Consider the following 20,763-nt stretch of genomic DNA (forward strand, 5'->3'; position numbering starts at 1 on the left):
GTTCCACGCTCAACGTGATACATTTTTGCTGCTATTATTATACTTGCAAAGAAACCCCAGAAGGCTGGGGCAATCAAAAATTGGAAATACAACTCAGTTTTCTTTCTCTCCACGGAAATCTTCAGTAAAAGGCGAAAGATTTGTACGTTCTGAAGAGAAAACAGAGCATAACCCAATGTAAGGCTATTCTCTCGGGTGGCTCCAGGGTCAGTCGAAACAACTGTGGGTGATCTGAGATTGATTAGCCAGTGATATCTAAAAAAAAAAGGTTGGCAGAAGATTCTAGGTTAGGGCTGTAGGCTAAAGCATAAACTCAGTAAATTGCAGATTATAAACACATTTATGAACAGCTGACTCTGTCACAAGAGTCAAACTTACCACACTGGCGGCAGGCTCCTTTGCATATATTCAAATGAGCACCCGCCAAACCAGGTTCCACGCTCAACGTGATACATTTTTGCTGCTATTATTATACTTGCAAAGAAACCCCAGAAGGCTGGGGCAATCAAAAATTGGAAATACAACTCAGTTTTCTTTCTCTCCACGGAAATCTTTAGTAAAAGGCGAAAGATTTGTACGTTCTGAAGAGAAAACAGAGCATAACCCAATGTAAGGCTATTCTCTCGGGTGGCTCCAGGGTCAGTCGAAACAACTGTGGGTGATCTGAGATTGATTAGCCAGTGATATCTAAAAAAAAAAGGTTGGCAGAAGATTCTAGGTTAGGGCTGTAGGCTAAAGCATAAACTCAGTAAATTGCAGATTATAAACACATTTATGAACAGCTGACTCTGTCACAAGAGTCAAACTTACCACACTGGCGGCAGGCTCCTTTGCATATATTCAAATGAGCACCCGCCAAACCAGGTTCCACGCTCAACGTGATACATTTTTGCTGCTATTATTATACTTGCAAAGAAACCCCAGAAGGCTGGGGCAATCAAAAATTGGAAATACAACTGTTTTCTTTCTCTCCACGGAAATCTTTAGTAAAAGGCGAAAGATTTGTACGTTCTGAAGAGAAAACAGAGCATAACCCAATGTAAGGCTATTCTCTCGGGTGGCTCCAGGGTCAGTCGAAACAACTGTGGGTGATCTGAGATTGATTAGCCAGTGATATCTAAAAAAAAAAGGTTGGCAGAAGATTCTAGGTTAGGGCTGTAGGCTAAAGCATAAACTCAGTAAATTGCAGATTATAAACACATTTATGAACAGCTGACTCTGTCACAAGAGTCAAACTTACCACACTGGCGGCAGGCTCCTTTGCATATATTCAAATGAGCACCCGCCAAACCAGGTTCCACGCTCAACGTGATACATATTTGCTGCTATTATTATACTTGCAAAGAAACCCCAGAAGGCTGGGGCAATCAAAAATTGGAAATACAACTCAGTTTTCTTTCTCTCCACGGAAATCTTTAGTAAAAGGCGAAAGATTTGTACGTTCTGAAGAGAAAACAGAGCATAACCCAATGTAAGGCTATTCTCTCGGGTGGCTCCAGGGTCAGTCGAAACAACTGTGGGTGATCTGAGATTGATTAGCCAGTGATATCTAAAAAAAAAAAGGTTGGCAGAAGATTCTAGGTTAGGGCTGTAGGCTAAAGCATAAACTCAGTAAATTGCAGATTATAAACACATTTATGAACAGCTGACTCTGTCACAAGAGTCAAACTTACCACACTGGCGGCAGGCTCCTTTGCATATATTCAAATGAGCACCCGCCAAACCAGGTTCCACGCTCAACGTGATACATTTTTGCTGCTATTATTATACTTGCAAAGAAACCCCAGAAGGCTGGGGCAATCAAAAATTGGAAATACAACTCAGTTTTCTTTCTCTCCACGGAAATCTTTAGTAAAAGGCGAAAGATTTGTACGTTCTGAAGAGAAAACAGAGCATAACCCAATGTAAGGCTATTCTCTCAGGTGGCTCCAGGGTCAGTCGAAACAACTGTGGGTGATCTGAGATTGATTAGCCAGTGATATCTAAAAAAAAAAGGTTGGCAGAAGATTCTAGGTTAGGGCTGTAGGCTAAAGCATAAACTCAGTAAATTGCAGATTATAAACACATTTATGAACAGCTGACTCTGTCACAAGAGTCAAACTTACCACACTGGCGGCAGGCTCCTTTGCATATATTCAAATGAGCACCCGCCAAACCAGGTTCCACGCTCAACGTGATACATTTTTGCTGCTATTATTATACTTGCAAAGAAACCCCAGAAGGCTGGGGCAATCAAAAATTGGAAATACAACTGTTTTCTTTCTCTCCACGGAAATCTTTAGTAAAAGGCGAAAGATTTGTACGTTCTGAAGAGAAAACAGAGCATAACCCAATGTAAGGCTATTCTCTCGGGTGGCTCCAGGGTCAGTCGAAACAACTGTGGGTGATCTGAGATTGATTAGCCAGTGATATCTAAAAAAAAAAGGTTGGCAGAAGATTCTAGGTTAGGGCTGTAGGCTAAAGCATAAACTCAGTAAATTGCAGATTATAAACACATTTATGAACAGCTGACTCTGTCACAAGAGTCAAACTTACCACACTGGCGGCAGGCTCCTTTGCATATATTCAAATGAGCACCCGCCAAACCAGGTTCCACGCTCAACGTGATACATATTTGCTGCTATTATTATACTTGCAAAGAAACCCCAGAAGGCTGGGGCAATCAAAAATTGGAAATACAACTCAGTTTTCTTTCTCTCCACGGAAATCTTTAGTAAAAGGCGAAAGATTTGTACGTTCTGAAGAGAAAACAGAGCATAACCCAATGTAAGGCTATTCTCTCGGGTGGCTCCAGGGTCAGTCGAAACAACTGTGGGTGATCTGAGATTGATTAGCCAGTGATATCTAAAAAAAAAAAGGTTGGCAGAAGATTCTAGGTTAGGGCTGTAGGCTAAAGCATAAACTCAGTAAATTGCAGATTATAAACACATTTATGAACAGCTGACTCTGTCACAAGAGTCAAACTTACCACACTGGCGGCAGGCTCCTTTGCATATATTCAAATGAGCACCCGCCAAACCAGGTTCCACGCTCAACGTGATACATTTTTGCTGCTATTATTATACTTGCAAAGAAACCCCAGAAGGCTGGGGCAATCAAAAATTGGAAATACAACTCAGTTTTCTTTCTCTCCACGGAAATCTTTAGTAAAAGGCGAAAGATTTGTACGTTCTGAAGAGAAAACAGAGCATAACCCAATGTAAGGCTATTCTCTCGGGTGGCTCCAGGGTCAGTCGAAACAACTGTGGGTGATCTGAGATTGATTAGCCAGTGATATCTAAAAAAAAAAGGTTGGCAGAAGATTCTAGGTTAGGGCTGTAGGCTAAAGCATAAACTCAGTAAATTGCAGATTATAAACACATTTATGAACAGCTGACTCTGTCACAAGAGTCAAACTTACCACACTGGCGGCAGGCTCCTTTGCATATATTCAAATGAGCACCCGCCAAACCAGGTTCCACGCTCAACGTGATACATATTTGCTGCTATTATTATACTTGCAAAGAAACCCCAGAAGGCTGGGGCAATCAAAAATTGGAAATACAACTCAGTTTTCTTTCTCTCCACGGAAATCTTTAGTAAAAGGCGAAAGATTTGTACGTTCTGAAGAGAAAACAGAGCATTACCCAATGTAAGGCTATTCTCTCGGGTGGCTCCAGGGTCAGTCGAAACAACTGTGGGTGATCTGAGATTGATTAGCCAGTGATATCTAAAAAAAAAAAAGGTTGGCAGAAGATTCTAGGTTAGGGCTGTAGGCTAAAGCATAAACTCAGTAAATTGCAGATTATAAACACATTTATGAACAGCTGACTCTGTCACAAGAGTCAAACTTACCACACTGGCGGCAGGCTCCTTTGCATATATTCAAATGAGCACCCGCCAAACCAGGTTCCACGCTCAACGTGATACATTTTTGCTGCTATTATTATACTTGCAAAGAAACCCCAGAAGGCTGGGGCAATCAAAAATTGGAAATACAACTCAGTTTTCTTTCTCTCCACGGAAATCTTTAGTAAAAGGCGAAAGATTTGTACGTTCTGAAGAGAAAACAGAGCATAACCCAATGTAAGGCTATTCTCTCGGGTGGCTCCAGGGTCAGTCGAAACAACTGTGGGTGATCTGAGATTGATTAGCCAGTGATATCTAAAAAAAAAAAGGTTGGCAGAAGATTCTAGGTTAGGGCTGTAGGCTAAAGCATAAACTCAGTAAATTGCAGATTATAAACACATTTATGAACAGCTGACTCTGTCACAAGAGTCAAACTTACCACACTGGCGGCAGGCTCCTTTGCATATATTCAAATGAGCACCCGCCAAACCAGGTTCCACGCTCAACGTGATACATTTTTGCTGCTATTATTATACTTGCAAAGAAACCCCAGAAGGCTGGGGCAATCAAAAATTGGAAATACAACTCAGTTTTCTTTCTCTCCACGGAAATCTTTAGTAAAAGGCGAAAGATTTGTACGTTCTGAAGAGAAAACAGAGCATAACCCAATGTAAGGCTATTCTCTCGGGTGGCTCCAGGGTCAGTCGAAACAACTGTGGGTGATCTGAGATTGATTAGCCAGTGATATCTAAAAAAAAAAAAGGTTGGCAGAAGATTCTAGGTTAGGGCTGTAGGCTAAAGCATAAACTCAGTAAATTGCAGATTATAAACACATTTATGAACAGCTGACTCTGTCACAAGAGTCAAACTTACCACACTGGCGGCAGGCTCCTTTGCATATATTCAAATGAGCACCCGCCAAACCAGGTTCCACGCTCAACGTGATACATTTTTGCTGCTATTATTATACTTGCAAAGAAACCCCAGAAGGCTGGGGCAATCAAAAATTGGAAATACAACTGTTTTCTTTCTCTCCACGGAAATCTTTAGTAAAAGGCGAAAGATTTGTACATTCTGAAGAGAAAACAGAGCATAACCCAATGTAAGGCTATTCTCTCGGGTGGCTCCAGGGTCAGTCGAAACAACTGTGGGTGATCTGAGATTGATTAGCCAGTGATATCTAAAAAAAAAAGGTTGGCAGAAGATTCTAGGTTAGGGCTGTAGGCTAAAGCATAAACTCAGTAAATTGCAGATTATAAACACATTTATGAACAGCTGACTGTCACAAGAGTCAAACTTACCACACTGGCGGCAGGCTCCTTTGCATATATTCAAATGAGCACCCGCCAAACCAGGTTCCACGCTCAACGTGATACATATTTGCTGCTATTATTATACTTGCAAAGAAACCCCAGAAGACTGGGGCAATCAAAAATTGGAAATACAACTCAGTTTTCTTTCTCTCCACGGAAATCTTTAGTAAAAGGCGAAAGATTTGTACGTTCTGAAGAGAAAACAGAGCATAACCCAATGTAAGGCTATTCTCTCGGGTGGCTCCAGGGTCAGTCGAAACAACTGTGGGTGATCTGAGATTGATTAGCCAGTGATATCTAAAAAAAAAAAAGGTTGGCAGAAGATTCTAGGTTAGGGCTGTAGGCTAAAGCATAAACTCAGTAAATTGCAGATTATAAACACATTTATGAACAGCTGACTCTGTCACAAGAGTCAAACTTACCACACTGGCGGCAGGCTCCTTTGCATATATTCAAATGAGCACCCGCCAAACCAGGTTCCACGCTCAACGTGATACATTTTTGCTGCTATTATTATACTTGCAAAGAAACCCCAGAAGGCTGGGGCAATCAAAAATTGGAAATACAACTCAGTTTTCTTTCTCTCCACGGAAATCTTCAGTAAAAGGCGAAAGATTTGTACGTTCTGAAGAGAAAACAGAGCATAACCCAATGTAAGGCTATTCTCTCGGGTGGCTCCAGGGTCAGTCGAAACAACTGTGGGTGATCTGAGATTGATTAGCCAGTGATATCTAAAAAAAAAAGGTTGGCAGAAGATTCTAGGTTAGGGCTGTAGGCTAAAGCATAAACTCAGTAAATTGCAGATTATAAACACATTTATGAACAGCTGACTCTGTCACAAGAGTCAAACTTACCACACTGGCGGCAGGCTCCTTTGCATATATTCAAATGAGCACCCGCCAAACCAGGTTCCACGCTCAACGTGATACATTTTTGCTGCTATTATTATACTTGCAAAGAAACCCCAGAAGGCTGGGGCAATCAAAAATTGGAAATACAACTCAGTTTTCTTTCTCTCCACGGAAATCTTTAGTAAAAGGCGAAAGATTTGTACGTTCTGAAGAGAAAACAGAGCATAACCCAATGTAAGGCTATTCTCTCGGGTGGCTCCAGGGTCAGTCGAAACAACTGTGGGTGATCTGAGATTGATTAGCCAGTGATATCTAAAAAAAAAAGGTTGGCAGAAGATTCTAGGTTAGGGCTGTAGGCTAAAGCATAAACTCAGTAAATTGCAGATTATAAACACATTTATGAACAGCTGACTCTGTCACAAGAGTCAAACTTACCACACTGGCGGCAGGCTCCTTTGCATATATTCAAATGAGCACCCGCCAAACCAGGTTCCACGCTCAACGTGATACATTTTTGCTGCTATTATTATACTTGCAAAGAAACCCCAGAAGGCTGGGGCAATCAAAAATTGGAAATACAACTGTTTTCTTTCTCTCCACGGAAATCTTTAGTAAAAGGCGAAAGATTTGTACGTTCTGAAGAGAAAACAGAGCATAACCCAATGTAAGGCTATTCTCTCGGGTGGCTCCAGGGTCAGTCGAAACAACTGTGGGTGATCTGAGATTGATTAGCCAGTGATATCTAAAAAAAAAAGGTTGGCAGAAGATTCTAGGTTAGGGCTGTAGGCTAAAGCATAAACTCAGTAAATTGCAGATTATAAACACATTTATGAACAGCTGACTCTGTCACAAGAGTCAAACTTACCACACTGGCGGCAGGCTCCTTTGCATATATTCAAATGAGCACCCGCCAAACCAGGTTCCACGCTCAACGTGATACATATTTGCTGCTATTATTATACTTGTAAAGAAACCCCAGAAGGCTGGGGCAATCAAAAATTGGAAATACAACTCAGTTTTCTTTCTCTCCACGGAAATCTTTAGTAAAAGGCGAAAGATTTGTACATTCTGAAGAGAAAACAGAGCATAACCCAATGTAAGGCTATTCTCTCGGGTGGCTCCAGGGTCAGTCGAAACAACTGTGGGTGATCTGAGATTGATTAGCCAGTGATATCTAAAAAAAGAAGGTTGGCAGAAGATTCTAGGTTAGGGCTGTAGGCTAAAGCATAAACTCAGTAAATTGCAGATTATAAACACATTTATGAACAGCTGACTCTGTCACAAGAGTCAAACTTACCACACTGGCGGCAGGCTCCTTTGCATATATTCAAATGAGCACCCGCCAAACCAGGTTCCACGCTCAACGTGATACATATTTGCTGCTATTATTATACTTGCAAAGAAACCCCAGAAGGCTGGGGCAATCAAAAATTGGAAATACAACTCAGTTTTCTTTCTCTCCACGGAAATCTTTAGTAAAAGGCGAAAGATTTGTACATTCTGAAGAGAAAACAGAGCATAACCCAACGTAAGGCTATTCTCTCGGGTGGCTCCAGGGTCAGTCGAAACAACTGTGGGTGATCTGAGATTGATTAGCCAGTGATATCTAAAAAAAAAAGGTTGGCAGAAGATTCTAGGTTAGGGCTGTAGGCTAAAGCATAAACTCAGTAAATTGCAGATTATAAACACATTTATGAACAGCTGACTCTGTCACAAGAGTCAAACTTACCACACTGGCGGCAGGCTCCTTTGCATATATTCAAATGAGCACCCGCCAAACCAGGTTCCACGCTCAACGTGATACATTTTTGCTGCTATTATTATACTTGCAAAGAAACCCCAGAAGGCTGGGGCAATCAAAAATTGGAAATACAACTCAGTTTTCTTTCTCTCCACGGAAATCTTTAGTAAAAGGCGAAAGATTTGTACGTTCTGAAGAGAAAACAGAGCATAACCCAATGTAAGGCTATTCTCTCGGGTGGCTCCAGGGTCAGTCGAAACAACTGTGGGTGATCTGAGATTGATTAGCCAGTGATATCTAAAAAAAAAAAAGGTTGGCAGAAGATTCTAGGTTAGGGCTGTAGGCTAAAGCATAAACTCAGTAAATTGCAGATTATAAACACATTTATGAACAGCTGACTCTGTCACAAGAGTCAAACTTACCACACTGGCGGCAGGCTCCTTTGCATATATTCAAATGAGCACCCGCCAAACCAGGTTCCACGCTCAACGTGATACATTTTTGCTGCTATTATTATACTTGCAAAGAAACCCCAGAAGGCTGGGGCAATCAAAAATTGGAAATACAACTCAGTTTTCTTTCTCTCCACGGAAATCTTCAGTAAAAGGCGAAAGATTTGTACGTTCTGAAGAGAAAACAGAGCATAACCCAATGTAAGGCTATTCTCTCGGGTGGCTCCAGGGTCAGTCGAAACAACTGTGGGTGATCTGAGATTGATTAGCCAGTGATATCTAAAAAAAAAAGGTTGGCAGAAGATTCTAGGTTAGGGCTGTAGGCTAAAGCATAAACTCAGTAAATTGCAGATTATAAACACATTTATGAACAGCTGACTCTGTCACAAGAGTCAAACTTACCACACTGGCGGCAGGCTCCTTTGCATATATTCAAATGAGCACCCGCCAAACCAGGTTCCACGCTCAACGTGATACATATTTGCTGCTATTATTATACTTGCAAAGAAACCCCAGAAGGCTGGGGCAATCAAAAATTGGAAATACAACTCAGTTTTCTTTCTCTCCACGGAAATCTTTAGTAAAAGGCGAAAGATTTGTACGTTCTGAAGAGAAAACAGAGCATAACCCAACGTAAGGCTATTTTCTCGGGTGGCTCCAGGGTCAGTCGAAACAACTGTGGGTGATCTGAGATTGATTAGCCAGTGATATCTAAAAAAAAAAGGTTGGCAGAAGATTCTAGGTTAGGGCTGTAGGCTAAAGCATAAACTCAGTAAATTGCAGATTATAAACACATTTATGAACAGCTGACTCTGTCACAAGAGTCAAACTTACCACACTGGCGGCAGGCTCCTTTGCATATATTCAAATGAGCACCCGCCAAACCAGGTTCCACGCTCAACGTGATACATTTTTGCTGCTATTACTATACTTGCAAAGAAACCCCAGAAGGCTGGGGCAATCAAAAATTGGAAATACAACTCAGTTTTCTTTCTCTCCACGGAAATCTTTAGTAAAAGGCGAAAGATTTGTACATTCTGAAGAGAAAACAGAGCATAACCCAATGTAAGGCTATTCTCTCGGGTGGCTCCAGGGTCAGTCGAAACAACTGTGGGTGATCTGAGATTGATTAGCCAGTGATATCTAAAAAAAAAAGGTTGGCAGAAGATTCTAGGTTAGGGCTGTAGGCTAAAGCATAAACTCAGTAAATTGCAGATTATAAACACATTTATGAACAGCTGACTCTGTCACAAGAGTCAAACTTACCACACTGGCGGCAGGCTCCTTTGCATATATTCAAATGAGCACCCGCCAAATGAGGTTCCACGCTCAACGTGATACATTTTTGCTGCTATTATTATACTTGCAAAGAAACCCCAGAAGGCTGGGGCAATCAAAAATTGGAAATACAACTCAGTTTTCTTTCTCTCCACGGAAATCTTTAGTAAAAGGCGAAAGATTTGTACGTTCTGAAGAGAAAACAGAGCATAACCCAATGTAAGGCTATTCTCTCGGGTGGCTCCAGGGTCAGTCGAAACAACTGTGGGTGATCTGAGATTGATTAGCCAGTGATATCTAAAAAAAAAAGGTTGGCAGAAGATTCTAGGTTAGGGCTGTAGGCTAAAGCATAAACTCAGTAAATTGCAGATTATAAACACATTTATGAACAGCTGACTCTGTCACAAGAGTCAAACTTACCACACTGGCGGCAGGCTGCTTTGCATATATTCAAATGAGCACCCGCCAAACCAGGTTCCACGCTCAACGTGATACATTTTTGCTGCTATTATTATACTTGCAAAGAAACCCCAGAAGGCTGGGGCAATCAAAAATTGGAAATACAACTCAGTTTTCTTTCTCTCCACGGAAATCTTTAGTAAAAGGCGAAAGATTTGTACGTTCTGAAGAGAAAACAGAGCATAACCCAATGTATGGCTATTCTCTCGGGTGGCTCCAGGGTCAGTCGAAACAACTGTGGGTGATCTGAGATTGATTAGCCAGTGATATCTAAAAAAAAAAAGGTTGGCAGAAGATTCTAGGTTAGGGCTGTAGGCTAAAGCATAAACTCAGTAAATTGCAGATTATAAACACATTTATGAACAGCTGACTCTGTCACAAGAGTAAAACTTACCACACTGGCGGCAGGCTCCTTTGCATATATTCAAATGAGCACCCGCCAAACCAGGTTCCACGCTCAACGTGATACATTTTTGCTGCTATTATTATACTTGCAAAGAAACCCCAGAAGGCTGGGGCAATCAAAAATTGGAAATACAACTCAGTTTTCTTTCTCTCCACGGAAATCTTTAGTAAAAGGCGAAAGATTTGTACGTTCTGAAGAGAAAACAGAGCATAACCCAATGTAAGGCTATTCTCTCGGGTGGCTCCAGGGTCAGTCGAAACAACTGTGGGTGATCTGAGATTGATTAGCCAGTGATATCTAAAAAAAAAAAGGTTGGCAGAAGATTCTAGGTTAGGGCTGTAGGCTAAAGCATAAACTCAGTAAATTGCAGATTATAAACACATTTATGAACAGCTGACTCTGTCACAAGAGTCAAACTTACCACACTGGCGGCAGGCTCCTTTGCATATATTCAAATGAGCACCCGCCAAACCAGGTTCCACGCTCACTCAACGTGATACATTTTTGCTGCTATTATTATACTTGCAAAGAAACCCCAGAAGGCTGGGGCAATCAAAAATTGGAAATACAACTCAGTTTTCTTTCTCTCCACGGAAATCTTTAGTAAAAGGCAAAAGATTTGTACGTTCTGAAGAGCAAACCGAGCATAACCCAATGTAAGGCTATTCTCTCGGGTGGCTCCAGGAGCAGTCGAAACAACTGTGGGTGATCTGAGATTGATTAGCCAGTGATATCTAAAAAAAAAAGGTTGGCAGAAGATTCTAGGTTAGGGCTGTAGGCTAAAGCATAAACTCAGTAAATTGCAGATTATAAACACATTTATGAACAGCTGACTCTGTCACAAGAGTCAAACTTACCACACTGGCGGCAGGCTCCTTTGCATATATTCAAATGAGCACCCGCCAAACCAGGTTCCACGCTCAACGTGATACATTTTTGCTGCTATTATTATACTTGCAAAGAAACCCCAGAAGGCTGGGGCAATCAAAAATTGGAAATACAACTGTTTTCTTTCTCTCCACGGAAATCTTTAGTAAAAGGCGAAAGATTTGTACGTTCTGAAGAGAAAACAGAGCATAACCCAATGTAAGGCTATTCTCTCGGGTGGCTCCAGGGTCAGTCGAAACAACTGTGGGTGATCTGAGATTGATTAGCCAGTGATATCTAAAAAAAAAAGGTTGGCAGAAGATTCTAGGTTAGGGCTGTAGGCTAAAGCATAAACTCAGTAAATTGCAGATTATAAACACATTTATGAACAGCTGACTCTGTCACAAGAGTCAAACTTACCACACTGGCGGCAGGCTCCTTTGCATATATTCAAATGAGCACCCGCCAAACCAGGTTCCACGCTCAATGTGATACATATTTGCTGCTATTATTATACTTGCAAAGAAACCCCAGAAGGCTGGGGCAATCAAAAATTGGAAATACAACTCAGTTTTCTTTCTCTCCACGGAAATCTTTAGTAAAAGGCGAAAGATTTGTACGTTCTGAAGAGAAAACAGAGCATAACCCAATGTAAGGCTATTCTCTCGGGTGGCTCCAGGGTCAGTCGAAACAACTGTGGGTGATCTGAGATTGATTAGCCAGTGATATCTAAAAAAAAAAAAGGTTGGCAGAAGATTCTAGGTTAGGGCTGTAGGCTAAAGCATAAACTCAGTAAATTGCAGATTATAAACACATTTATGAACAGCTGACTCTGTCACAAGAGTCAAACTTACCACACTGGCGGCAGGCTCCTTTGCATATATTCAAATGAGCACCCGCCAAACCAGGTTCCACGCTCAACGTGATACATTTTTGCTGCTATTATTATACTTGCAAAGAAACCCCAGAAGGCTGGGGCAATCAAAAATTGGAAATACAACTCAGTTTTCTTTCTCTCCACGGAAATCTTTAGTAAAAGGCGAAAGATTTGTACGTTGTGAAGAGAAAACAGAGCATAACCCAATGTAAGGCTATTCTCTCGGGTGGCTCCAGGGTCAGTCGAAACAACTGTGGGTGATCTGAGATTGATTAGCCAGTGATATCTAAAAAAAAAAGGTTGGCAGAAGATTCTAGGTTAGGGCTGTAGGCTAAAGCATAAACTCAGTAAATTGCAGATTATAAACACATTTATGAACAGCTGACTCTGTCACAAGAGTCAAACTTACCACACTGGCGGCAGGCTCCTTTGCATATATTCAAATGAGCACCCGCCAAACCAGGTTCCACGCTCAACGAGATACATTTTTGCTGCTATTATTATACTTGTAAAGAAACCCCAGAAGGCTGGGGCAATCAAAAATTGGAAATACAACTCAGTTTTCTTTCTCTCCACAGAAATCTTTAGTAAAAGGCGAAAGATTTGTACGTTCTGAAGAGAAAACAGAGCATAACCCAATGTAAGGCTATTCTCTCGGGTGGCTCCAGGGTCAGTCGAAACAACTGTGGGTGATCTGAGATTGATTAGCCAGTGATATCTAAAAAAAAAAGGTTGGCAGAAGATTCTAGGTTAGGGCTGTAGGCTAAAGCATAAACTCAGTAAATTGCAGATTATAAACACATTTATGAACAGCTGACTCTGTCACAAGAGTCAAACTTACCACACTGGCGGCAGGCTCCTTTGCATATATTCAAATGAGCACCCGCCAAACCAGGTTCCACGCTCAACGTGATACATTTTTGCTGCTATTATTATACTTGCAAAGAAACCCCAGAAGGCTGGGGCAATCAAAAATTGGAAATACAACTCAGTTTTCTTTCTCTCCACGGAAATCTTTAGTAAAAGGCGAAAGATTTGTACGTTCTGAAGAGAAAACAGAGCATAACCCAATGTAAGGCTATTCTCTCGGGTGGCTCCAGGGTCAGTCGAAACAACTGTGGGTGATCTGAGATTGATTAGCCAGTGATATCTAAAAAAAAAAGGTTGGCAGAAGATTCTAGGTTAGGGCTGTAGGCTAAAGCATAAACTCAGTAAATTGCAGATTATAAACACATTTATGAACAGCTGACTCTGTCACAAGAGTCAAACTTACCACACTGGCGGCAGGCTCCTTTGCATATATTCAAATGAGCACCCGCCAAACCAGGTTCCACGCTCAACGTGATACATTTTTGCTGCTATTATTATACTTGCAAAGAAACCCCAGAAGGCTGGGGCAATCAAAAATTGGAAATACAACTCAGTTTTCTTTCTCTCCACGGAAATCTTTAGTAAAAGGCGAAAGATTTGTACGTTCTGAAGAGAAAACAGAGCATAACCCAATGTAAGGCTATTCTCTCGGGTGGCTCCAGGGTCAGTCGAAACAACTGTGGGTGATCTGAGATTGATTAGCCAGTGATATCTAAAAAAAAAAGGTTGGCAGAAGATTCTAGGTTAGGGCTGTAGGCTAAAGCATAAACTCAGTAAATTGCAGATTATAAACACATTTATGAACAGCTGACTCTGTCACAAGAGTCAAACTTACCACACTGGCGGCAGGCTCCTTTGCATATATTCAAATGAGCACCCGCCAAACCAGGTTCCACGCTCAACGTGATACATTTTTGCTGCTATTATTATACTTGCAAAGAAACCCCAGAAGGCTGGGGCAATCAAAAATTGGAAATACAACTCAGTTTTCTTTCTCTCCACAGAAATCTTTAGTAAAAGGCGAAAGATTTGTACGTTCTGAAGAGAAAACAGAGCATAACCCAATGTAAGGCTATTCTCTCGGGTGGCTCCAGGGTCAGTCGAAACAACTGTGGGTGATCTGAGATTGATTAGCCAGTGATATCTAAAAAAAAAAGGTTGGCAGAAGATTCTAGGATAGGGCTGTAGGCTAAAGCATAAACTCAGTAAATTGCAGATTATAAACACATTTATGAACAGCTGACTCTGTCACAAGAGTCAAACTTACCACACTGGCGGCAGGCTCCTTTGCATATATTCAAATGAGCACCCGCCAAACCAGGTTCCACGCTCAACGTGATACATTTTTGCTGCTATTATTATACTTGCAAAGAAACCCCAGAAGGCTGGGGCAATCAAAAATTGGAAATACAACTCAGTTTTCTTTCTCTCCACGGAAATCTTTAGTAAAAGGCGAAAGATTTGTACGTTCTGAAGAGAAAACAGAGCATAACCCAATGTAAGGCTATTCTCTCGGGTGGCTCCAGGGTCAGTCGAAACAACTGTGGGTGATCTGAGATTGATTAGCCAGTGATATCTAAAAAAAAAAGGTTGGCAGAAGATTCTAGGTTAGGGCTGTAGGCTAAAGCATAAACTCAGTAAATTGCAGATTATAAACACATTTATGAACAGCTGACTCTGTCACAAGAGTCAAACTTACCACACTGGCGGCAGGCTCCTTTGCATATATTCAAATGAGCACCCGCCAAACCAGGTTCCACGCTCAACGTGATACATTTTTGCTGCTATTATTATACTTGCAAAGAAACCCCAGAAGGCTGGGGCAATCAAAAATTGGAAATACAACTCAGTTTTCTTTCTCTCCACGGAAATCTTTAGTAAAAGGCGAAAGATTTGTACGTTCTGAAGAGAAAACAGAGCATAACCCAATGTAAGGCTATTCTCTCGGGTGGCTCCAGGGTCAGTCGAAACAACTGTGGGTGATCTGAGATTGATTAGCCAGTGATATCTAAAAAAAAAAAGGTTGGCAGAAGATTCTAGGTTAGGGCTGTAGGCTAAAGCATAAACTCAGTAAATTGCAGATTATAAACACATTTATGAACAGCTGACTCTGTCACAAGAGTCAAACTTACCACACTGGCGGCAGGCTCCTTTGCATATGTTCAAATGAGCACCCGCCAAACCAGGTTCCACGCTCAACGTGATACATTTTTGCTGCTATTATTATACTTGCAAAGAAACCCCAGAAGGCTGGGACAATCAAAAATTGGAAATACAACTCAGTTTTCTTTCTCTCCACGGAAATCTTTAGTAAAAGGCGAAAGATCTGTACGTTCTGAAGAGAAAACAGAGCATAACCCAATGTAAGGCTATTCTCTCGGGTGACTCCAGGGTCAGTCGAAACAACTGTGGGTGATCTGAGATTGATTAGCTAGTGATATCTAAAAAAAAAAGGTTGGCAGAAGATTCTAGGTTAGGGCTGTAGGCTAAAGCATAAACTCAGTAAATTGCAGATTAAAAACACATTTATGAACAGCTGACTCTGTCACAAGAGTCAAACTTACCACACTGGCGGCAGGCTCCTTTGCATATATTCAAATGAGCACCCGCCAAACCAGGTTCCACGCTCAACGTGATACATTTTTGCTGCTATTATTATACTTGCAAAGAAACCCCAGAAGGCTGGGGCAATCAAAAATTGGAAATACAACTCAGTTTTCTTTCTCTCCACGGAAATCTTTAGTAAAAGGCGAAAGATTTGTACGTTCTGAAGAGAAAACAGAGCATAACCCAATGTAAGGCTATTCTCTCGGGTGGCTCCAGGGTCAGTCGAAACAACTGTGGGTGATCTGAGATTGATTAGCCAGTGATATCTAAAAAAAAAAGGGTGGCAGAAGATTCTAGGTTAGGGCTGTAGGCTAAAGCATAAACTCAGTAAATTGCAGATTATAAACACATTTATGAACAGCTGACTCTGTCACAAGAGTCAAACTTACCACACTGGCGGCAGGCTCCTTTGCATATATTCAAATGAGCACCCGCCAAACCAGGTTCCACGCTCAACGTGATACATTTTTGCTGCTATTATTATACTTGCAAAGAAACCCCAGAAGGCTGGGGCAATCAAAAATTGGAAATACAACTCAGTTTTCTTTCTCTCCACGGAAATCTTTAGTAAAAAGCGAAAGATTTGTACGTTCTGAAGAGAAAACAGAGCATAACCCAATGTAAGGCTATTCTCTCGGGTGGCTCCAGGGTCAGTCGAAACAACTGTGGGTGATCTGAGATTGATTAGCCAGTGATATCTAAAAAAAAAAGGTTGGCAGAAGATTCTAGGTTAGGGCTGTAGGCTAAAGCATAAACTCAGTAAATTGCAGATTATAAACACATTTATGAACAGCTGACTCTGTCACAAGAGTCAAACTTACCACACTGGCGGCAGGCTCCTTTGCATATATTCAAATGAGCACCCGCCAAACCAGGTTCCACGCTCAACGTGATACATTTTTGCTGCTATTATTATACTTGCAAAGAAACCCCAGAAGGCTGGGGCAATCAAAAATTGGAAATACAACTCAGTTTTCTTTTTCTCCACGGAAATCTTTAGTAAAAGGCGAAAGATTTGTACGTTCTGAAGAGAAAACAGAGCATAACCCAATGTAAGGCTATTCTCTCGGGTGGCTCCAGGGTCAGTCGAAACAACTGTGGGTGATCTGAGATTGATTAGCTAGTGATATCTAAAAAAAAAAAGGTTGGCAGAAGATTCTAGGTTAGGGCTGTAGGCTAAAGCATAAACTCAGTAAATTGCAGATTATAAACACATTTATGAACAGCTGACTCTGTCACAAGAGTCAAACTTACCACACTGGCGGCAGGCTCCTTTGCATATATTCAAATGAGCACCCGCCAAACCAGGTTCCACGCTCAACGTGATACATTTTTGCTGCTATTATTATACTTGCAAAGAAACCCCAGAAGGCTGGGGCAATCAAAAATTGGAAATACAACTCAGTTTTCTTTCTCTCCACGGAAATCTTTAGTAAAAGGCGAAAGATTTGTACGTTCTGAAGAGAAAACAGAGCATAACCCAATGTAAGGCTATTCTCTCGGGTGGCTCCAGGGTCAGTCGAAACAACTGTGGGTGATCTGAGATTGATTAGCCAGTGATATCTAAAAAAAAAAGGTTGGCAGAAGATTCTAGGTTAGGGCTGTAGGCTAAAGCATAAACTCAGTAAATTGCAGATTATAAACACATTTATGAACAGCTGACTCTGTCACAAGAGTCAAACTTACCACACTGGCGGCAGGCTCCTTTGCATATATTCAAATGAGCACCCGCCAAACCAGGTTCCACGCTCAACGTGATACATTTTTGCTGCTATTATTATACTTGCAAAGAAACCCCAGAAGGCTGGGGCAATCAAAAATTGGAAATACAACTCAGTTTTCTTTCTCTCCACGGAAATCTTTAGTAAAAGGCGAAAGATTTGTACGTTCTGAAGAGAAAACAGAGCATAACCCAATGTAAGGCTATTCTCTCGGGTGGCTCCAGGGTCAGTCGAAACAACTGTGGGTGATCTGAGATTGATTAGCCAGTGATATCTAAAAAAAAAAGGTTGGCAGAAGATTCTAGGTTAGGGCTGTAGGCTAAAGCATAAACTCAGTAAATTGCAGATTATAAACACATTTATGAACAGCTGACTCTGTCACAAGAGTCAAACTTACCACACTGGCGGCAGGCTCCTTTGCATATATTCAGATGAGCACCCACCAAAGCAGGTTCCACGCTCAACGTGATACATTTTTGCTGCTATTATTATACTTGCAAAGAAACCCCAGAAGGCTGGGGCAATCAAAAATTGGAAATACAACTCAGTTTTCTTTCTCTCCACGGAAATCTTTAGTAAAAGGCGAAAGATTTGTACGTTCTGAAGAGAAAACAGAGCATAACCCAATGTAAGGCTATTCTCTCGGGTGGCTCCAGGGTCAGTCGAAACAACTGTGGGTGATCTGAGATTGATTAGCCAGTGATATCTAAAAAAAAAAGGTTGGCAGAAGATTCTAGGTTAGGGCTGTAGGCTAAAGCATAAACTCAGTAAATTGCAGATTATAAACACATTTATGAACAGCTGACTCTGTCACAAGAGTCAAACTTACCACACTGGCGGCAGGCTCCTTTGCATATATTCAAATGAGCACCCGCCAAACCAGGTTCCACGCTCAACGTGATACATATTTGCTGCTATTATTATACTTGTAAAGAAACCCCAGAAGGCTGGGGCAATCAAAAATTGGAAATACAACTCAGTTTTCTTTCTCTCCACGGAAATCTTTAGTAAAAGGCGAAAGATTTGTACATTCTGAAGAGAAAACAGAGCATAACCCAATGTAAGGCTATTCTCTCGGGTGGCTCCAGGGTCAGTCGAAACAACTGTGGGTGATCTGAGATTGATTAGCCAGTGATATCTAAAAAAAGAAGGTTGGCAGAAGATTCTAGGTTAGGGCTGTAGGCTAAAGCATAAACTCAGTAAATTGCAGATTATAAACACATTTATGAACAGCTGACTCTGTCACAAGAGTCAAACTTACCACACTGGCGGCAGGCTCCTTTGCATATATTCAAATGAGCACCCGCCAAACCAGGTTCCACGCTCAACGTGATACATATTTGCTGCTATTATTATACTTGCAAAGAAACCCCAGAAGGCTGGGGCAATCAAAAATTGGAAATACAACTCAGTTTTCTTTCTCTCCACGGAAATCTTTAGTAAAAGGCGAAAGATTTGTACATTCTGAAGAGAAAACAGAGCATAACCCAACGTAAGGCTATTCTCTCGGGTGGCTCCAGGGTCAGTCGAAACAACTGTGGGTGATCTGAGATTGATTAGCCAGTGATATCTAAAAAAAAAAGGTTGGCAGAAGATTCTAGGTTAGGGCTGTAGGCTAAAGCATAAACTCAGTAAATTGCAGATTATAAACACATTTATGAACAGCTGACTCTGTCACAAGAGTCAAACTTACCACACTGGCGGCAGGCTCCTTTGCATATATTCAAATGAGCACCCGCCAAACCAGGTTCCACGCTCAACGTGATACATTTTTGCTGCTATTATTATACTTGCAAAGAAACCCCAGAAGGCTGGGGCAATCAAAAATTGGAAATACAACTCAGTTTTCTTTCTCTCCACGGAAATCTTTAGTAAAAGGCGAAAGATTTGTACGTTCTGAAGAGAAAACAGAGCATAACCCAATGTAAGGCTATTCTCTCGGGTGGCTCCAGGGTCAGTCGAAACAACTGTGGGTGATCTGAGATTGATTAGCCAGTGATATCTAAAAAAAAAAAAGGTTGGCAGAAGATTCTAGGTTAGGGCTGTAGGCTAAAGCATAAACTCAGTAAATTGCAGATTATAAACACATTTATGAACAGCTGACTCTGTCACAAGAGTCAAACTTACCACACTGGCGGCAGGCTCCTTTGCATATATTCAAATGAGCACCCGCCAAACCAGGTTCCACGCTCAACGTGATACATTTTTGCTGCTATTATTATACTTGCAAAGAAACCCCAGAAGGCTGGGGCAATCAAAAATTGGAAATACAACTCAGTTTTCTTTCTCTCCACGGAAATCTTCAGTAAAAGGCGAAAGATTTGTACGTTCTGAAGAGAAAACAGAGCATAACCCAATGTAAGGCTATTCTCTCGGGTGGCTCCAGGGTCAGTCGAAACAACTGTGGGTGATCTGAGATTGATTAGCCAGTGATATCTAAAAAAAAAAGGTTGGCAGAAGATTCTAGGTTAGGGCTGTAGGCTAAAGCATAAACTCAGTAAATTGCAGATTATAAACACATTTATGAACAGCTGACTCTGTCACAAGAGTCAAACTTACCACACTGGCGGCAGGCTCCTTTGCATATATTCAAATGAGCACCCGCCAAACCAGGTTCCACGCTCAACGTGATACATATTTGCTGCTATTATTATACTTGCAAAGAAACCCCAGAAGGCTGGGGCAATCAAAAATTGGAAATACAACTCAGTTTTCTTTCTCTCCACGGAAATCTTTAGTAAAAGGCGAAAGATTTGTACGTTCTGAAGAGAAAACAGAGCATAACCCAACGTAAGGCTATTTTCTCGGGTGGCTCCAGGGTCAGTCGAAACAACTGTGGGTGATCTGAGATTGATTAGCCAGTGATATCTAAAAAAAAAAGGTTGGCAGAAGATTCTAGGTTAGGGCTGTAGGCTAAAGCATAAACTCAGTAAATTGCAGATTATAAACACATTTATGAACAGCTGACTCTGTCACAAGAGTCAAACTTACCACACTGGCGGCAGGCTCCTTTGCATATATTCAAATGAGCACCCGCCAAACCAGGTTCCACGCTCAACGTGATACATTTTTGCTGCTATTACTATACTTGCAAAGAAACCCCAGAAGGCTGGGGCAATCAAAAATTGGAAATACAACTCAGTTTTCTTTCTCTCCACGGAAATCTTTAGTAAAAGGCGAAAGATTTGTACATTCTGAAGAGAAAACAGAGCATAACCCAATGTAAGGCTATTCTCTCGGGTGGCTCCAGGGTCAGTCGAAACAACTGTGGGTGATCTGAGATTGATTAGCCAGTGATATCTAAAAAAAAAAGGTTGGCAGAAGATTCTAGGTTAGGGCTGTAGGCTAAAGCATAAACTCAGTAAATTGCAGATTATAAACACATTTATGAACAGCTGACTCTGTCACAAGAGTCAAACTTACCACACTGGCGGCAGGCTCCTTTGCATATATTCAAATGAGCACCCGCCAAATGAGGTTCCACGCTCAACGT

General features: G+C 41.4%; 48 non-coding genes across 48 annotated transcripts; all 48 read right to left on the reverse strand.

Annotated features, from left to right (window-relative positions):
- Nucleotides 1–52: 52 nt before the first annotated feature.
- On the reverse strand, nt 53–169 carry LOC137505367 (U5 spliceosomal RNA). Its single transcript, XR_011019985.1, has one exon. It is a non-coding gene; the product is annotated as a U5 spliceosomal RNA (small nuclear RNA).
- Nucleotides 170–484: 315 nt separating this feature from the next.
- Nucleotides 485–601, reverse strand: LOC137505898 (U5 spliceosomal RNA). The gene has a single exon (XR_011020416.1). It is a non-coding gene; the product is annotated as a U5 spliceosomal RNA (small nuclear RNA).
- Nucleotides 602–916: 315 nt separating this feature from the next.
- Nucleotides 917–1,031, reverse strand: LOC137505408 (U5 spliceosomal RNA). The gene has a single exon (XR_011020025.1). It is a non-coding gene; the product is annotated as a U5 spliceosomal RNA (small nuclear RNA).
- Nucleotides 1,032–1,346: 315 nt separating this feature from the next.
- On the reverse strand, nt 1,347–1,463 carry LOC137505900 (U5 spliceosomal RNA). The gene has a single exon (XR_011020418.1). It is a non-coding gene; the product is annotated as a U5 spliceosomal RNA (small nuclear RNA).
- A 316-nt stretch (nt 1,464–1,779) lies between these two features.
- On the reverse strand, nt 1,780–1,896 carry LOC137505901 (U5 spliceosomal RNA). The gene has a single exon (XR_011020419.1). It is a non-coding gene; the product is annotated as a U5 spliceosomal RNA (small nuclear RNA).
- Nucleotides 1,897–2,211: 315 nt separating this feature from the next.
- LOC137505410 (U5 spliceosomal RNA) lies at nt 2,212–2,326 on the reverse strand. The gene has a single exon (XR_011020026.1). It is a non-coding gene; the product is annotated as a U5 spliceosomal RNA (small nuclear RNA).
- Nucleotides 2,327–2,641: 315 nt separating this feature from the next.
- On the reverse strand, nt 2,642–2,758 carry LOC137505902 (U5 spliceosomal RNA). Its single transcript, XR_011020420.1, has one exon. It is a non-coding gene; the product is annotated as a U5 spliceosomal RNA (small nuclear RNA).
- A 316-nt stretch (nt 2,759–3,074) lies between these two features.
- On the reverse strand, nt 3,075–3,191 carry LOC137505903 (U5 spliceosomal RNA). Its single transcript, XR_011020421.1, has one exon. It is a non-coding gene; the product is annotated as a U5 spliceosomal RNA (small nuclear RNA).
- A 315-nt stretch (nt 3,192–3,506) lies between these two features.
- On the reverse strand, nt 3,507–3,623 carry LOC137505905 (U5 spliceosomal RNA). Its single transcript, XR_011020422.1, has one exon. It is a non-coding gene; the product is annotated as a U5 spliceosomal RNA (small nuclear RNA).
- Nucleotides 3,624–3,940: 317 nt separating this feature from the next.
- Nucleotides 3,941–4,057, reverse strand: LOC137505906 (U5 spliceosomal RNA). Its single transcript, XR_011020423.1, has one exon. It is a non-coding gene; the product is annotated as a U5 spliceosomal RNA (small nuclear RNA).
- A 316-nt stretch (nt 4,058–4,373) lies between these two features.
- Nucleotides 4,374–4,490, reverse strand: LOC137505907 (U5 spliceosomal RNA). Its single transcript, XR_011020424.1, has one exon. It is a non-coding gene; the product is annotated as a U5 spliceosomal RNA (small nuclear RNA).
- Nucleotides 4,491–4,807: 317 nt separating this feature from the next.
- LOC137505434 (U5 spliceosomal RNA) lies at nt 4,808–4,922 on the reverse strand. Its single transcript, XR_011020049.1, has one exon. It is a non-coding gene; the product is annotated as a U5 spliceosomal RNA (small nuclear RNA).
- A 313-nt stretch (nt 4,923–5,235) lies between these two features.
- On the reverse strand, nt 5,236–5,352 carry LOC137505851 (U5 spliceosomal RNA). The gene has a single exon (XR_011020371.1). It is a non-coding gene; the product is annotated as a U5 spliceosomal RNA (small nuclear RNA).
- A 317-nt stretch (nt 5,353–5,669) lies between these two features.
- On the reverse strand, nt 5,670–5,786 carry LOC137505368 (U5 spliceosomal RNA). Its single transcript, XR_011019986.1, has one exon. It is a non-coding gene; the product is annotated as a U5 spliceosomal RNA (small nuclear RNA).
- A 315-nt stretch (nt 5,787–6,101) lies between these two features.
- LOC137505908 (U5 spliceosomal RNA) lies at nt 6,102–6,218 on the reverse strand. The gene has a single exon (XR_011020425.1). It is a non-coding gene; the product is annotated as a U5 spliceosomal RNA (small nuclear RNA).
- Nucleotides 6,219–6,533: 315 nt separating this feature from the next.
- On the reverse strand, nt 6,534–6,648 carry LOC137505411 (U5 spliceosomal RNA). Its single transcript, XR_011020027.1, has one exon. It is a non-coding gene; the product is annotated as a U5 spliceosomal RNA (small nuclear RNA).
- Nucleotides 6,649–6,963: 315 nt separating this feature from the next.
- Nucleotides 6,964–7,080, reverse strand: LOC137505308 (U5 spliceosomal RNA). The gene has a single exon (XR_011019928.1). It is a non-coding gene; the product is annotated as a U5 spliceosomal RNA (small nuclear RNA).
- A 315-nt stretch (nt 7,081–7,395) lies between these two features.
- Nucleotides 7,396–7,512, reverse strand: LOC137505309 (U5 spliceosomal RNA). The gene has a single exon (XR_011019929.1). It is a non-coding gene; the product is annotated as a U5 spliceosomal RNA (small nuclear RNA).
- Nucleotides 7,513–7,827: 315 nt separating this feature from the next.
- Nucleotides 7,828–7,944, reverse strand: LOC137505909 (U5 spliceosomal RNA). Its single transcript, XR_011020426.1, has one exon. It is a non-coding gene; the product is annotated as a U5 spliceosomal RNA (small nuclear RNA).
- A 317-nt stretch (nt 7,945–8,261) lies between these two features.
- Nucleotides 8,262–8,378, reverse strand: LOC137505369 (U5 spliceosomal RNA). The gene has a single exon (XR_011019987.1). It is a non-coding gene; the product is annotated as a U5 spliceosomal RNA (small nuclear RNA).
- Nucleotides 8,379–8,693: 315 nt separating this feature from the next.
- LOC137505910 (U5 spliceosomal RNA) lies at nt 8,694–8,810 on the reverse strand. Its single transcript, XR_011020427.1, has one exon. It is a non-coding gene; the product is annotated as a U5 spliceosomal RNA (small nuclear RNA).
- A 315-nt stretch (nt 8,811–9,125) lies between these two features.
- LOC137505310 (U5 spliceosomal RNA) lies at nt 9,126–9,242 on the reverse strand. The gene has a single exon (XR_011019930.1). It is a non-coding gene; the product is annotated as a U5 spliceosomal RNA (small nuclear RNA).
- Nucleotides 9,243–9,557: 315 nt separating this feature from the next.
- On the reverse strand, nt 9,558–9,674 carry LOC137505912 (U5 spliceosomal RNA). The gene has a single exon (XR_011020429.1). It is a non-coding gene; the product is annotated as a U5 spliceosomal RNA (small nuclear RNA).
- Nucleotides 9,675–9,989: 315 nt separating this feature from the next.
- LOC137505913 (U5 spliceosomal RNA) lies at nt 9,990–10,106 on the reverse strand. The gene has a single exon (XR_011020430.1). It is a non-coding gene; the product is annotated as a U5 spliceosomal RNA (small nuclear RNA).
- A 316-nt stretch (nt 10,107–10,422) lies between these two features.
- Nucleotides 10,423–10,539, reverse strand: LOC137505914 (U5 spliceosomal RNA). Its single transcript, XR_011020431.1, has one exon. It is a non-coding gene; the product is annotated as a U5 spliceosomal RNA (small nuclear RNA).
- Nucleotides 10,540–10,859: 320 nt separating this feature from the next.
- Nucleotides 10,860–10,976, reverse strand: LOC137505355 (U5 spliceosomal RNA). The gene has a single exon (XR_011019973.1). It is a non-coding gene; the product is annotated as a U5 spliceosomal RNA (small nuclear RNA).
- A 315-nt stretch (nt 10,977–11,291) lies between these two features.
- On the reverse strand, nt 11,292–11,406 carry LOC137505412 (U5 spliceosomal RNA). Its single transcript, XR_011020028.1, has one exon. It is a non-coding gene; the product is annotated as a U5 spliceosomal RNA (small nuclear RNA).
- Nucleotides 11,407–11,721: 315 nt separating this feature from the next.
- Nucleotides 11,722–11,838, reverse strand: LOC137505915 (U5 spliceosomal RNA). Its single transcript, XR_011020432.1, has one exon. It is a non-coding gene; the product is annotated as a U5 spliceosomal RNA (small nuclear RNA).
- Nucleotides 11,839–12,155: 317 nt separating this feature from the next.
- Nucleotides 12,156–12,272, reverse strand: LOC137505259 (U5 spliceosomal RNA). The gene has a single exon (XR_011019880.1). It is a non-coding gene; the product is annotated as a U5 spliceosomal RNA (small nuclear RNA).
- Nucleotides 12,273–12,587: 315 nt separating this feature from the next.
- On the reverse strand, nt 12,588–12,704 carry LOC137505344 (U5 spliceosomal RNA). The gene has a single exon (XR_011019963.1). It is a non-coding gene; the product is annotated as a U5 spliceosomal RNA (small nuclear RNA).
- A 315-nt stretch (nt 12,705–13,019) lies between these two features.
- On the reverse strand, nt 13,020–13,136 carry LOC137505916 (U5 spliceosomal RNA). Its single transcript, XR_011020433.1, has one exon. It is a non-coding gene; the product is annotated as a U5 spliceosomal RNA (small nuclear RNA).
- Nucleotides 13,137–13,451: 315 nt separating this feature from the next.
- LOC137505917 (U5 spliceosomal RNA) lies at nt 13,452–13,568 on the reverse strand. Its single transcript, XR_011020434.1, has one exon. It is a non-coding gene; the product is annotated as a U5 spliceosomal RNA (small nuclear RNA).
- A 315-nt stretch (nt 13,569–13,883) lies between these two features.
- On the reverse strand, nt 13,884–14,000 carry LOC137505345 (U5 spliceosomal RNA). The gene has a single exon (XR_011019964.1). It is a non-coding gene; the product is annotated as a U5 spliceosomal RNA (small nuclear RNA).
- A 315-nt stretch (nt 14,001–14,315) lies between these two features.
- LOC137505918 (U5 spliceosomal RNA) lies at nt 14,316–14,432 on the reverse strand. The gene has a single exon (XR_011020435.1). It is a non-coding gene; the product is annotated as a U5 spliceosomal RNA (small nuclear RNA).
- A 315-nt stretch (nt 14,433–14,747) lies between these two features.
- Nucleotides 14,748–14,864, reverse strand: LOC137505919 (U5 spliceosomal RNA). The gene has a single exon (XR_011020436.1). It is a non-coding gene; the product is annotated as a U5 spliceosomal RNA (small nuclear RNA).
- Nucleotides 14,865–15,180: 316 nt separating this feature from the next.
- On the reverse strand, nt 15,181–15,297 carry LOC137505358 (U5 spliceosomal RNA). The gene has a single exon (XR_011019976.1). It is a non-coding gene; the product is annotated as a U5 spliceosomal RNA (small nuclear RNA).
- A 315-nt stretch (nt 15,298–15,612) lies between these two features.
- On the reverse strand, nt 15,613–15,729 carry LOC137505920 (U5 spliceosomal RNA). Its single transcript, XR_011020437.1, has one exon. It is a non-coding gene; the product is annotated as a U5 spliceosomal RNA (small nuclear RNA).
- Nucleotides 15,730–16,044: 315 nt separating this feature from the next.
- Nucleotides 16,045–16,161, reverse strand: LOC137505357 (U5 spliceosomal RNA). Its single transcript, XR_011019975.1, has one exon. It is a non-coding gene; the product is annotated as a U5 spliceosomal RNA (small nuclear RNA).
- Nucleotides 16,162–16,476: 315 nt separating this feature from the next.
- LOC137505382 (U5 spliceosomal RNA) lies at nt 16,477–16,593 on the reverse strand. The gene has a single exon (XR_011019999.1). It is a non-coding gene; the product is annotated as a U5 spliceosomal RNA (small nuclear RNA).
- A 316-nt stretch (nt 16,594–16,909) lies between these two features.
- On the reverse strand, nt 16,910–17,026 carry LOC137505921 (U5 spliceosomal RNA). Its single transcript, XR_011020438.1, has one exon. It is a non-coding gene; the product is annotated as a U5 spliceosomal RNA (small nuclear RNA).
- Nucleotides 17,027–17,341: 315 nt separating this feature from the next.
- On the reverse strand, nt 17,342–17,458 carry LOC137505923 (U5 spliceosomal RNA). The gene has a single exon (XR_011020440.1). It is a non-coding gene; the product is annotated as a U5 spliceosomal RNA (small nuclear RNA).
- Nucleotides 17,459–17,773: 315 nt separating this feature from the next.
- Nucleotides 17,774–17,890, reverse strand: LOC137505924 (U5 spliceosomal RNA). The gene has a single exon (XR_011020441.1). It is a non-coding gene; the product is annotated as a U5 spliceosomal RNA (small nuclear RNA).
- A 315-nt stretch (nt 17,891–18,205) lies between these two features.
- On the reverse strand, nt 18,206–18,322 carry LOC137505311 (U5 spliceosomal RNA). The gene has a single exon (XR_011019931.1). It is a non-coding gene; the product is annotated as a U5 spliceosomal RNA (small nuclear RNA).
- A 315-nt stretch (nt 18,323–18,637) lies between these two features.
- LOC137505312 (U5 spliceosomal RNA) lies at nt 18,638–18,754 on the reverse strand. Its single transcript, XR_011019932.1, has one exon. It is a non-coding gene; the product is annotated as a U5 spliceosomal RNA (small nuclear RNA).
- A 315-nt stretch (nt 18,755–19,069) lies between these two features.
- LOC137505925 (U5 spliceosomal RNA) lies at nt 19,070–19,186 on the reverse strand. Its single transcript, XR_011020442.1, has one exon. It is a non-coding gene; the product is annotated as a U5 spliceosomal RNA (small nuclear RNA).
- Nucleotides 19,187–19,503: 317 nt separating this feature from the next.
- LOC137505370 (U5 spliceosomal RNA) lies at nt 19,504–19,620 on the reverse strand. Its single transcript, XR_011019988.1, has one exon. It is a non-coding gene; the product is annotated as a U5 spliceosomal RNA (small nuclear RNA).
- Nucleotides 19,621–19,935: 315 nt separating this feature from the next.
- On the reverse strand, nt 19,936–20,052 carry LOC137505926 (U5 spliceosomal RNA). The gene has a single exon (XR_011020443.1). It is a non-coding gene; the product is annotated as a U5 spliceosomal RNA (small nuclear RNA).
- A 315-nt stretch (nt 20,053–20,367) lies between these two features.
- On the reverse strand, nt 20,368–20,484 carry LOC137505313 (U5 spliceosomal RNA). The gene has a single exon (XR_011019933.1). It is a non-coding gene; the product is annotated as a U5 spliceosomal RNA (small nuclear RNA).
- Between the last annotated feature and the right edge of the window lie 279 nt (nt 20,485–20,763).

This window comes from Hyperolius riggenbachi, chromosome 4 (assembly GCF_040937935.1).
Source record: "Hyperolius riggenbachi isolate aHypRig1 chromosome 4, aHypRig1.pri, whole genome shotgun sequence".
Taxonomy (NCBI): domain Eukaryota; kingdom Metazoa; phylum Chordata; class Amphibia; order Anura; family Hyperoliidae; genus Hyperolius; species Hyperolius riggenbachi.